The sequence below is a fragment of the Staurois parvus genome, unplaced genomic scaffold (assembly GCF_062004578.1).
Source record: "Staurois parvus isolate SC_StPar_1 unplaced genomic scaffold, SC_StPar_1.0 ptg000235l, whole genome shotgun sequence".
Lineage (NCBI taxonomy): Eukaryota > Metazoa > Chordata > Amphibia > Anura > Ranidae > Staurois > Staurois parvus.
Window position 1 is genome coordinate 7,828,239 of NW_028318031.1, and position 14,261 is coordinate 7,842,499.

The following is a 14,261-nucleotide window of genomic DNA, read 5'->3' on the forward strand; positions in this document are numbered from 1 at the left end:
TGTGCAGGTCTGATCTGCAACTACAGGAAACGTTTGGTTGAGGTTATTGCTGCCAAAGGAGGGTCAACCAGTTATTAAGTCCAAAGGTTCACATACTTTTTCCTCCCTGCACTGTGAATGTTTCCATGTTATGTGCAATTAAACCATGGCAACATCTAATGTTTGTGTAGTATTATGTTCAGCAGACTGTGTTCTTCTATTGTTGTGACTTAGATGACGATCAGAGCACACTTTATGCCCAATTCATGCAAAACTCCATGTAATCCCAAGGGGTTCACATACTTTTTCTTGCAACTGTATAGCAAATTAAAAGTTGGCTTGAAAAGGTGACCCGCTTTTCATTACTCATTACTTTTAAGTTCCCATGCACACTGGACGTTTTTACAGCTGCTGTTTTTGGCAAGTTTTTTTTCTACAGCCAGTAAACCCCCAGCATGTTATCCTATGTGTCCATGCACATATAGGCTGTAATCAGTGTTTTTTGGCTTGAAAACAACCCCAGAACTAATGGGTTTCTACTGGAGTGAACTGTAAAAACGCGGCAAACTATAATTTTTGGAACTTTTGTTGAGCAAAATTTTTGGTTAAAAAAAACACAAATGCGACTAAATGCTAATGCAAAACCGCTAGAAACTTGCATTTTTAATGTGACTTTACACAGCTAACGCTACCCTCGTTGTTAAAATACCCAGTGTGTATGGAGCCTGAGATGTAAATGTGGGTTCTTGAGCCCTGACATTGATGTGGATGAGACCTCAAACTACTGGAGTTTTTTATGCATGGTTGAGAAGTTATATATTTATCTACATTTTGTGTGAGTGTATTTAGTTTGTTTCATAGAAGCAAGCTATTATATCAGATTTGTGGTGATAATCGCAGCCTTTATAATTTTTACAAAAGAAAATCTCCAGCAGGTCATGCAGAAATCAACTTTTCAGTATTTATTAATATGCTTGCTAGTATGCTTTATTAAAAGGTGCTAAGCAAACCCATAATTTGCTGACAACGTTGCACTGTTTTGATTGTTACTCTATGGAAATTCTGTTGTAAATTGCTTGTTTGGACAGTGATTGCTGGCTGGAGCGTGGGATTTCTTTTTGCATCCTGTAGAGACACTGTGCTTTTTTCCCTTTTGTAGATATAATTTTATGTAACTGACACACTGTTGGTTTCAGTTTTGTTGCCATTTCCTGTAGGTTTTCCAGTTTTGCTAAAGATTATTAAAGATCACAAGATAATTGTATGTACCATCAACTGACTAATGGTCTATTTCAGTTAGAGCAATGCATGCAGTTTCGCACATCGCACTGATGACTTTTTTTTTTTTTTTCTATGAATTTTAGTGAAATGTTACACAGACATTTCAATAAAGTGGTTGTAAACCTCAGACTTGAAACATGAAAAGAGAATATCCCTCTATAGTGTATACTTGTCTCAATTAACAGCACCAAGTATAATTTCTGTCTGCTTCATTCCTCTATCAGCATGAGTCACTTCTGACACCAAGAGAAAAATGGTGACGGGGAGGGAACTCCAGCAGATTGACAGCCTCACTGAGCTCTGCAGTATATCATTTCGAACCCCTTGCCCCCTTTTTTTTTCTCCTGACAGCTCAGACAAGCTTTATAAATTCAGCACTTTGGATATTAAGTAGACTGCAGATAAACAGGTACAACATATATAGGAAGATTTGTTTCATCTCTTTGTATCACCTGAGGCCAGTCACTTCACTGGGGACTTATAAGGGTAATTTTTTTCAGCATTTGGGCGTTTTGCCTTGTCGTGTGGTGGAGCAGCCACCCAATGCAGTCTGACCACACCTGATCTACATGAAACCTTAAACCTGGCCATATATATTGCAGTCTTTTCAATTTGCATTAGTTTTACCAAAAACCATTAGCCTGCCTCTTCTGTACAGTTTGTAACCAGTCAGGTATGGGTATAGAAGCCTGTACAATCAGATTGCAACTTGGTATGATACTGTAGCTTTAAGGGCCCTCCTTGGTTAAAGAACCAATAGGACTGAAAAAATTGGGGTTTGATTAGAATTTTTTCTGCCTGTATCTCTGGATCTACAATTTGTGTTGACAAGTGAATTTTTTGTGAGTATACTCTTTGTGTTTGAATCAGTATATCAAATGCCAACTATAAATTGCCTATTTTTTTTTTGTTTGTGCACTAGCATGGCAGAAGAAATGGAGAATTGGGTAGAAGTAAATGCAGATTCAATTATCCTTCATGGCTAATGCTGGCCATACACATATAGATTTTCAGATGAGAATATTCATACAAAATTGTTCTTGTACTTTCGATGAAATTCTTTGTACTTTCGATGAATGGATGCATGTCATTAAATTTTTTTACCTGCTTTTAACATTTTTAAATGTGTATAATTTTTGAACAAAAACCCATATACACTGTCCAAAAATTAGCTTGTTCGAGAAGTTTTCTATTCTGCTCCTTCAAATTTCCCCATCACTGTGGTTGAAAACTAACTTTGATTTGACCCCACTAATGATTAGGCAATCAAATGATTGTTCTTACAAAAAAGAAAACATTTCAAACGAAAATCTATATGTGTATGGCCAGTATAAGGCCCTGTTCCCACTGGTGTGCTTTTGCTGAACTAAAAGGCACCTTTTCAGCACTACAAGGACATGAAAAATAGTTCCCTTTAAATTCTATCTGTTTACATCTCTGCGCCGCAAAGAGACAGACTTTAAAAAGTCCGACTTGCTGCATCTTTGATGCCCTGTTTAAAAAATGTACAAAAATGCACCTGTCACTCTAGTCAATGGAAATGCATTTTTGGCGCTTTTTTTTTTGTCCATTTTTTCTCAAGTGACCAGAGATGAAAACTCATGCAAAATGCATCTAAAACGAATATGCGTTGCATTAAAGTTTGTAATGCAAGGCCTTAAAAATGTGATATGTTTTTAAAGATGCGTACTGTGTTTTTAAGTGCACCAGTGTGAACAGGCCCTAATTAATTTTTTTGGTACTGTATGATAACAGTTTAGAAGTTTTCTCCAACAATGTCATGTTGTGTTACATTTGCATGATAGGATTGCCACAGGCTTACTCCTTATAGTTTAATTCTGATGCTGTACTTTTATGCAGATTTACATTTATCATCCTGATTCCCTGAGACACAGTTGACCATCTTTCTGGCTTGTCCTGCATCCCATGGTGCCATGCCTTAGCACTATTCTCATCTCATAATACAAATGTCTCCCTCAAATCTCCCTCTTCCTCTCCGTTGTTGTTGATACTTTTCTTTGAAAATATACAGTGTATTTCAAAAAGAATGACGCAATTTCAAATAGTTATATTTAACCCCTTGGCGCTGACGTAACATAAATATGCAGCCTCACAGAACAGTTTTTTTTTTTCCCCCGTGGAGCCACATATTTGTGTACCTGTCTTTGTGCCACACAGCACGCTCCCAGCACATAGACCAGGGTGTCACTGAGAGTCCCGGTCCCATTCTGATGATCGGGATCCGGGACTCCCCATTCTGGGTCACATGATTGCTGTGACAGCCTCTGATTGGCTTTCACAGTGATCAGTCACTGAAGCCCACCCCCCTTTTTTTTTTCTTTCTCTCTGAATGGAGGAGACAGATACAATGGGGGTGATTTCACTAAAACGAGAACGTGCAAAATCTGGTGCAGCTGTACATGGTAGGCAATCAGATTCAAACTTCAGCTTGTTCAATTAAGCTTGGACAAGAAATCCTGGAAGCTGATTGGTTTCTATGCAGAGCTGCACCATGTTTTGCACTCTCCAGTTTTAGTAAATCAATCCCATTGTGTATCTCTCCTTGCATAGAGAAAAAAAAAGTTTGTAAAAAAAAAAGATAAATTCATACATAAATATTAAGAAATAAAGAAAATTGAGCTTTCGGTGGTATTTGATTGCCTGTGCGTTTTTTTTAAATTATTTTTTGTGCTATAAAAAAAAAAAAAGAAACCGACAATTTTGGGAAAAAAACAATATTTTTGACTTTTTGCTATTAAACATGTCCAGTATAAAAAATTAAAAAAATTCAAAGTTTGTCAGAAATTTAGGCCAAAATGTATTCTGCTACATGTCTTTGCTAAAAAAAATCCCAATACGTGTAAATTAATTGGTTTACATGAAAGTTATGCCGTTTACAAATGGTGGTGTATATATACTTTTTTTTCTGTTTTTACTAGTAATGGTGGCAATCAGCAACTTATAGCGGGACTGCGGCGGACATTCTGACACTGGGGGGAACTGATTTGGTGTCACTGACATCCCCAGTGACCCCAAAACAGTGATCAGTGCTAAAAAAAAAAAAAACATTACTGACACTGTACTAATGGCACTGGGCAGGAAGGGGTTAATATCAAGGGGCTATCATAGGGTTAACTGTGTGCTGGAAGTGTTTTACTAGGGGGCAGTGTCAGTGTGCTTCACTGTAGTCACACTGCTTTGGATGGCTGTGCTGTGCACAGCCATCCAAAGCAGTGTGTCTGAGCTGACAGGGAGGAGAACTGTCAGTAAACAAAACAGTTCTCCTCCCCATCGGAGACACTTGACAATCACTGGGCACCGGCGAGTAATCACTGGCCGGGACCCAGTGATTGACAGCCACGAATGGCAGCTCGGGTAGGTCGTGCTCGCATGCACACCCTACCGGAACATTCAAAATCATGTGTGTATATATGTGTGTGTCTATATATATATATATATATATATGTGTGATTTTGTGCACCTGTGCCACCCTGTAGCAGTATTTCTGCTATAGGGCGGTTGGGAAGCGGTTAAGATTTTTGTGTGTAACAGCGCCCCTAACACTTACCTGAGCCCCCACTTGATCCAGCGATGTCCACGAGAGCTTTGGTTCTCTAGGGACTCTCACTTCTGATTGGCTCCCGCTGCTGTCATTCAGAGCCAGTGAACCAATCAGGAGAGGGAGGGGGTGCAGGGCCAGGCTGTGGCTCTGTGTGCGAATGGGCACACAGAGCTGCGGCTCGGGAGCGCGCCTGCTCAGATGTCCCCATAGCAAGCTGTTTGCTATGGGGGCACCCAACAGGAGGGAGGGGCCAGGAGCGCCCTCGGGGGACCTGCGAAGAGGAGGATCTGGGCTGCTCTGTGCAAAACCACAGGTAAGTATAACATGTTTGTTAGTATCAGTTTAAGGCTACGTTCACACTAGCGCTGTGTGCAGGCGGCAGAGAGGCGTTTGGGAAGCGTTTTTACCACTTCCCAAACGCCTGACAATTCTGCACATTGCAGCACATGGTGCTGTTCTAACGGGAGCGTTAGCGTCGCAGCAAAAAGGACGCCTCTGGTCGAGTCAGGAGGCGTTGAAGCCTGCTACTCTAGTCTATGGTGCCGCTGCGCAAACGCCCGGCCGGGAGTAGCGGGGCATTTGCGGAGCGGTAACACCATTTAATCTTTATTATAAGCATTTGCGGAGCGTTTTTAACGCTCAGCAAACGCCTAGTAACCGCTGCAGAACCGCGCATGCAGCGTTTGTGGAGCGTTTGACGAGCGTTAGGGGCGTTTGGCAATTGTTGGTAAAACAGTCAAGTGTGAACGAGCCCTTAGTAAGTCATCAAGTTTCACTCCCCATATTTACAAATGTTCTTTGTACCCTCCACCTGCTGCACGGATAACATCAAGACGATTGCTTAATTCGTCCCCAATGCATCTGAGAGCGTCTTCTTCCACAGAAGTTACTGCAGGTGTGGTTCTGTTTTTGAGCTCATCCAAGTCAGTGGGTAGTGGTGGAACATAAACACGTTGTTTTACATATCCCCACAAGAAAAAGTCACAGGTTGTAATGTCTAGAGATCTTGGGGTGGGGGCAAGAGTGTAGTACCAAGCCTTGAGGTCCCGTGCAATCTTTCCAACGTTCAAGTAATGTTCATTTAGAAACTGACGAATGTGGTTGTGCCAATCAGGGGTGTGGAAATTTTTAAAAAAAACTACTTGTCCAAGGACTAAATTGGGCTCCAATCTACTTGTCCCTCATGACAATCTACTTGTCCAGATTAAAAAAAAAATGTTTTAACCTAAACCGTATTTAAATCAGAGGTGATTTTAGGAATGTCTGGGGCTTTTAAAAACAAAAGAGGCTTTATGGCAAATTAAATGTGTAATATATTTAACATTGCGCTGTTTATCTCCTCCTGCCCTCCCTGCCTGTCTCCAGCACCTCACTCTGGGACTAGCAGGGAGGAGAGAGACTTTGCAGTGTAATGAACACTGATTGGCTGTTCCTCAGGAAAGTGTGGGTCAGGGCTTATACTTTATCCCTTTCGCTGCCAGAGTCATTTTTGCACATGTTTAGAAAAAATCGTTTTAGGTCTGAAGATTACATAAAACCCCCAAACATATATTTTCTGAAAGCAGACACCCTAGAGAATAAAATAGTGGTAATTCCATTTTTTTTATGTCGCATGATTCTACCGCAAATTTTTTGTAAAAAATACAAGTAAGAGTAATTTTAAGGCACAAAAAAAGCAATAAATTACCCTATTTTTTTGTAAAATAATGAAGATGAGGTTGCAGCAAGTAAATGGATATCCAACTTGCCAAACCTTAAATTTGTGTGTGCTCGAGAAATGGTGACGTACTTCAGTACCCTATATTTTCTATAGGTTGACACTTTTATAGCTCCTTATAGGTCACCAGTTTAGTGTTACAGAGGAGGTCTGGTGCTTGAATTATTGCTCTTGTTCTGGCGTGCGCGGCAATATGTGGCGTGTATCGCAATCAACCGTTTCATGCGTAGGTGCCCCAGCGTGTGCTTTTATGTTTGTATGTGCATATATGTGGGGGCCTCAATATTTTTTTTTGGGGGGGGGGGTGGTATGTGCTGATTTTTGGTGACAGGTTCTCTTTGAGACATCCAAGGTCCCTGCATGGCTTCCCTCTACTCCACTGAATGTAATATGGTGCACATCGCACCATATTACATAATGTCCCAGGGATTGCATTACAGTCTCTCAATGGGGACCTGGAAGTGACACCCGTAACGTCACTTCCGGGTCAGCACAAGAAGTGAAGCGGACTTGTCTGCTCTTCTCCCTCCCCTTTCCTGGCCTGCAGATGGGCAAGCGGAGCCCGGGCAACCTCACGGTGGGGGGGGGGGGGGACACGGAGAGGCTGGCACTGTGTGGAAGCAATGCTGCAGGGCTAAAGGTAAAAAAAAAACTACCTGCCCGGCTCCCGGAACTGCATGTCCCAGGCGTCGGGCAATAGGAATTCAACATCCATGGCCAGTGTGATAATGCTCTGTCTTGCTGAAAAATAAAATCTTCAGAGCCTTCATTAACCCCCCTGGCGGTATTCCCGAGTGTAGCTCGGGGTAAAGTTTCAGTACCACAAGCGGCAGCCCCGAGACACGCTCGGGCTTACCATGCGGCGTTGCTCCAGGATCTGTTCTTCTCTTACCTTGTCCTGCGCTCCCGCGATGTCCCTCCTGCAGTGTCCCCAGCCATGTCCTCCGGCGGATGCCGGCATCTGTCTTCTGCGTTCCATCTCCTGCGACATCGGGACGTACAGGGACGGAGCGGCAGGAAATTTGAAAATGACAAAGTGACATTCACTAAATTCACTAAAATCACATAGTAAAACATTACTGTATCAAAGCATTTCACATACATTGTGTCCCTAGTGCTTTGTCCTGCGCCCTGCCTGCATTTTTACTGTTCTTTCTGCCTGGAAACTGAGAAATGTCCATGGCGTCCAAAAAGCGTCCCTATAGGTCAAAATCGGTCTTAGACCAGCTAGAGAACAGCGATAGTAAATTACAACTACTTGGCGCTATATTTCAAATTTCAGTGTTTTTTGTTTGATTATATTATTGAATTAAATGTATTATTATATTATTTTCTATGATTATTGATTAAATTATAATTTATGATTTTGTGTTTCAAATTGTAACATACCTGGGATGTTTGCTAGACTCTTGTTCGGACAGATTTCAGTGAGTTATTCCTTAGAATTACAGGCCTACAATAAAAAAACTACATATTTCCATGCAAAAAAAGTACCGCTTTGAGCACAGAAATATGGACATAATCAGACCGCTAGGGAGGTTAAGTTGTGGGAAAAGCCAGTCCTTCAGCATATCATGATAGGAATGTCCCGTAACAACATTTCACTCAAAGTAGAAAGGGCCACAAACCGCACAAAACACATTCATTTTTGGTGAATCTCACTCATACTATTCAAGTTTGTGTGGCTTCTAAAGTCCCCATATGTGAACATTGTGACACAAAACTTTACTCCTTAGGTGATACATTGCTTAGATCACTAAATATCAATCGCGTTAAGGATGTGTCATACTTCATGCATTTAGGAACATATAACAGAAATCTAAACCTTTTCTTCTGTCACTTACATGGAGAGCTTGAACCAGTTGCAGTCCGTATGGCCGTAGAAGCAAACTTCACCTTAACACACACCAAACAGTTGTATGAAGGATGGCAAGTTCTAGGCTAGCCCGATGAGTGGACTTGTGCGGGCTTCACTGAAAAGCCTTTTGAATTTGTTGCACATTTTCCTCTGAAGTTCGTGGTTGCCCGGGACTCTTCTCCTTACATAAACACCTCAAATCTTTAAATTGTTTATACTAATGACAAATACCACTGGTGGATCAATCCCGCACAGTTATTACGGACTCAGTCTTGCTAAATAGTAGAACATTAAATGCATTCTTTTGCATAGACACCATCTTGTTGAATACTAAGGTTAGTGGGTGCTAGTAGTGGTATCTAGCAGCCATCATTTGAAATTCTAGGCCACATCCGTCCACAAGTGGCGTTGCATGGTTGCATAGATATAAGGATTTGAAATTGGGTCATTCTTTTTGAAACACACTGTATTTGACAGACATAGGAAAGTGTTCAGCTATGTTACATGAAGGACAGATTCCAGCCTAGTCGTTGCACATTTTTGCTTTGTATTTTAGACTGCATGCCTAGAATTCTCAGTATTGAGTGCAGAGATCTGTGAATTGCTTGCTGCATGGTTGCTTGCCACAGTCTATAGATGTCTTTCTCCTAAGTATAGCAGTGTGGAGAGTGTTCTTCATGATTAACAAAATATAATGGCTGCACCTAAAACCCCGACGCAGATGTCATCAAACATCTCTTTAACTTGTATTTAAACTTTTAACCATTTACACCGCTGACTGACATGTTAAGAATAAGACTTCAGTTACCTAGGAAAAGTCAATGCAATATGGCTTGCTCAAATGGTTGAAAAGAAGTTTGAACAGAAATACACCATGGGGATCTGGCATTCTGCACCCTGTGACAGTTGTGCTTATGAGTTCTCTGCCTTGTGTGTTTTCTTTATTCTGTTTTATTTGGTCTTGAAGTTTGTAGTATAGATCTTTGTTGAATGGTTACAAAGGTGCCAGTAAAAAGTCATCATAACTGAACACTAGTGTTTTGTCCAACGATTTTGCTAAGATCTTCTCTGTTAACAAGTAACACTTTAGGGCCTGTACTTTCCAGTTAGGTCTGCCTGTCGGTTTTTCAGGTGAACCTGATTGGAAGCTCCATGCAGGTCTGTGGGCAGAGGTATGTAAACAGGCTTGTGTCTGTTTATATCTACCTAACTTCAAGTCTGTCCAGGCCCGAGGAAAAAAAAAATGAAAAAGGACTTCATCCTTTTCTGTTTTTCCAGAACTAAATGAGACCGCTTATTGAAAGCCTGATATCAATGAACACAAGTCTATTTACATCCTGCAACCCATAGAGCCTGCATGGGTCCGCTAAAGGATGCTGTCAAAATGTGACAAAAAATTGAACGGAACAGATGTCATGAAACTGATATTTGTCTGGTTCAGCAGGGTATCCCCTGCAGAGCATGAAAGGACCCTAGCCCCTTAAAATGGTTACATAGTTAGTCTGGCTGAAAAAAAGACAAAAATCCATCCAGTTCAACCATAAAAAAAAAAAAAAATCCTACACCCAGAGTTGATCCAGAGGAAGGAAAAAAAAAACCCAGCAAAGCATGATCCAATTTGCTCCTGCAGGGGAAAAAGTTCCTTCCTGTTCCCCCGAGAGGCAATCAGATATTCCCTGGATCAACTTTACCTATAAATGTTAGTATCCAGTTATATTATGTGCATCTAAGAAATAATTCAGGCCTTTTTAAAAGCAATCCACTGAGCTGGTCAGAAGTATATTCCACATTTTCACAGCTCTTACTGTGAAGAAACCTTTCTGTGTTTGGAGATAAAATCTCCTTTCCTCCAGATGTAAAGAGTGCCCCCTTGTCCTCTGTGATGATCTCAGGGTGAATATCTCTACATTGAGTTCACTATATGAACCACTGATGTATTTATACATGTTGATCATATCCCCCCTTAATCTCCTCTTCTCAAGAGAGAATAAATTCAGTTCCTCTAATCTTTCCTCATAGCTGAGCTCCTCCATGCCTCCTATCAGTTTGTTGCCCTTCTCTGTACTTTCTCCAGTTCCCCAGTGTTCTTTTTTGTGAATTGGTGCCCAAAATTGATCTACATATTCCAGATGGTTCTAAAGGCTGTAAGTTTTTTTATCTTCACGCACTCTTTTTTTTGCAGGGTTTAAAGTGGGAGTAAACTCCCTTGGTTGATTTTTACCTATAGGTATAGTAAATATCTCCTAAACATGCACCATTTAGAAGACATTTACTAAAGAAGCAGTCAGTGACCTCACTGGCACATGCGCTCTGAAGAAATGGCATATCATGCTGTTCCTTCAGCGCCCTATGCTGTAAACAGTGACTCCTGTGCGCATGCGCTGGAGTGACATCATCACGGCTCGGCCGTTCATATCGCTGAAGCCTGTGAACCCAGAAGGAAGACCAGGTGAAGATGGAAGCGCCTACAAATTTGACAGCGTGCCGCTGGAGGGCTTCATTTTCAGGTAAGTCTGTCCTAAATGTGCTAATATGCGGTGCATACTAGCACATCATGACATAATGCCTGGGGCCCAATTTTTTACTTTATATTTTTTTTTTGCTGCAGTTTACTTTTGCTTTAAGGGACTAAAATGTGGTGGGGAGGCAATATAACGTCTTATGCCCGTTGAAGAGTGACCCAATGCAGATCGCTCTTCAGAGGGCACTGCATGTGCAAAAGGCGCCCAAAAGTCCTCTCTTGCAGTGGGGTTGCACTTACATTGCAAGGGTTAACTGCCCATTTCTGTCTATCCATTCAGTCGTATCCGACCCTTGGCGATTGCATGGATCGTCACTCGTAAGTGACTTTTTCCATGAATTCTCTTAGCAATTATTTTACAGTGTAGGTTGCCAGGTCTTTCCCCAACCCCTACCATGCAGGAAATCCTGTGTGGCCAGGGATGAAACTAGGACACTTTAGACAGGAGCCAATTAACCTACCAGCATGTCTTTGGCGAGTGAGAGGAAACCGGAGTACCAGGTGGAAACCCACGTGAACACAGGGAGAACATGCAAACACCATGCAGGAGGCGCCAATTTGGACTTGAACCCATGCCCCAATTACTGCAAGGCAGAAGTGCTAACCACTAAGCCACTGTGCTGCCCCCCATTTCTGTCTAGCAGATGATAAAAGCACTTTTACTTACCTTCTACTCCCCTCTCCCAGCAAATAGTGCTCCCCTACACTCTCTGTTAATAGGCTGTCTTTTAGCCTCCTCATGTCCATTGCAGAGCTATGGTCCCTGCATTGGTCTTGCCAGCATTGGGGCGTACGACCACCAGAATGCAGGGGAGAAGATGCGGGCATTGTGGTGGAGCCAGTGGGAGGGGAGGATCAGTTAAGTAGAACCGCTTTACCTGGTCCCCTAGATGTAAGCAAGCAGTCAACACTTGCAGTACAGATGCAGCCACCCTACAAGGGAGGATTTTTACTTTTGCAGGAGTTCAGGTTTAAGAAGAAAACATGAATTCCTTTGGAAAACACTAGTTTTCTAAGTGTTGACACTTTGGCTTCAAAATACTGTGTCACTGACCTGCAGCTCAGGAATTCTAGCTGTATTCTTTTATACGGTTGTTGATTCACAAAGTGTCCAAAAACAGAAGCAGCCAGCATTTTTGGAAGTTTTGTGAGCAAAAAAAAAATTTTTTGGTTAAAAAAAAACTGCTAAAAAATGGGAAAAATGCAAACGCAAAAAAAGTGGCCAAACGCTAATGCAAAAACACTGAAAAACTCAAGTTTTTAACGTGACTTTACACAGCTAATGTTACCAGCGTTATTAAAACACCCCGTGTGCATGGAGCCTTACAATCACTTTAATAAAAACATGTAATAATAAATATCCATTAATCCTACCACACTTTTCAGAGCGCAGTTCAACAGTCACTGTCAGGCTTTCAGGAGGAGACCCTGCTCCCTCCTGAATGCCTATTTTTTTTTTCCCTTTTATATATCGGGTCTTAGCTGCTGCAACTACAATCCAAAAATTTGGGCCGTGATTGCGATGCAGCCCCATTGACTTCAGTGGCCAAGTTTGAGAAGCAGTGTTGCCTGTCAGCTCGCCATGTGCATTACATTTTCTGCCCCATGTGAATAGCCTCCTCCAGCTGTTTTGCCTTTAGGTGGGCAGCCATGGAGGGGGTGGTAAAACTTTGACTCAGAGATGCCTGTTTCTACCACCCCCTGGTAGCTTGTGTGATCTTGCATATACTGTATAACAAAGGAATATGGTAAAAAATATGCAAACTACAGCAGTCAGGAGTGTGTAATGTACAAATGGTCAGAAGTGTGTAACTTGGTGCCCCTTGCATTGCTGGTCAGTGGGAGGAAGAACGCCCTACCATTGGTAGTCAATGGGAGTAGGGAAAAAAAAACTAAATACATTTTTATATTTATATATAAATTTTACACCTGTCCTTTTTGTGGCATCTAAACCACTTTTAAATTATAAAATAATTGTCATCAAAGCAAAAGAAATTAATTGTAGGCAAAAAGCTCAAATACCAGGGATGTAAATTACAATGTGTGTGTATACATATGTGTATATGTATGTATGTGTGTGTATATATATATATGTGTATATGTATGTGTGTGTGTATATATGTGTATATTTATGTGTGTGTGTATGTATGTGTATATATATATATATATATATATATATATATATATATATATATATATATATATATATATGTGTGTGTCTAGGTTGAACACCAGTTCAGAATGTAGGGTTGCATACTTTGTTCTGTGGTTTCTTGAATTCTTGTTGCAATTTTATATCCCCATATACACCATGAATAATTAGCACAAGTGATATTGTTTCCTTATTTCTGCACACAGCTTGTTCCATGACTGTACAAACCGTTCTCTGCAAATCTGACATTGCAGTGCTATGTGAGGAATTTAAGCATAGGGGCAGCAGGCAGGGCCCAGTCTCCTGGGGTTAATGATATACACACACTGGAATCTGTCTCTAGATATTGCTTTTTTTCTTTACTTTTTCCCAAAGTACCAAAACGGGGAAAACCAGAGAAGGATGATATTTGACAAGCTTCTTTGTCATGTTTTCCATATTTGGAAATGTTTACCCAAAGCACTGATCTATTGAAAGAGGAGGGGAGGTGAGTCAGGGTTTGGAAGCAGGATATGAGTGCTACAGTAGATGTGACATCCCCCTCCCTATGTTTTGAGGCTTGCTTTGTGGTCTCTTTCAGGTTAATACCCCCGATTCACAGGAGCTTCTTTAAACTAAGTGTACAGTGCCTGGACAAAGACTGAGGTGAGTGTAACTATTTGAATCTGTTTTGATGGTGTGTAATGTATTGTCGATAGCTTGAGGGATATCTTTGGTAAAATCAGTTAATACATACTGCATTGTACAATATACAATTGACAATGTTTAGCCTTTTTGTGTTACTTCTCTAACTTTACTTCTTATGGAATGTAAATTCCTAAAGCAGATCAATTTAGATTGTAACTGATCATAAAACGGATATATGAATAGATTATAGTAGGAGTGTAACACTATGAAAACTCAAGATTCTGGCTGTCGTTTTTATTTTCAGTAATCTTTCAAGAATTCAGAGATGAATTGTGTAACCAATAGTTCTTATTGATGTTTAGGCCTACTAGTCATGTTACTGATTCCACATGATAGTGTGCATGACTAAATTGTTATCCTTCGTTATCGTATGGAATGCACAGCTTAATAATGAGTGTCTAAAAGCTGTATCTGCTGTAACTGTTAGTTATACGTTTTAGATACAATAGATATATTGTAGAAATCTATTAAAAGCTTCAACAACCCCTGATCTATGGCCTTTCA

The 14,261-nt window shown here is 40.9% G+C and overlaps 1 protein-coding gene across 4 annotated transcripts in view; it reads left to right on the plus strand.

Annotated features, from left to right (window-relative positions):
• LPP (LIM domain containing preferred translocation partner in lipoma) overlaps nucleotides 1-14,261 on the plus strand; it is a 469,545-nt gene that overhangs the window by 50,669 nt on the left and 404,615 nt on the right. For 2 of the 4 annotated variants that reach the window (XM_089680141.1, XM_089680143.1), the window contains exon 2: nucleotides 13,651-13,715. The exons of the other annotated variants lie outside the window; for them this stretch is intronic. The gene's annotated coding sequence lies outside the window, so the exon portion shown is untranslated. The remainder of the gene's footprint in view (nucleotides 1-13,650; nucleotides 13,716-14,261) is intronic. 4 annotated transcript variants of the gene reach the window in all.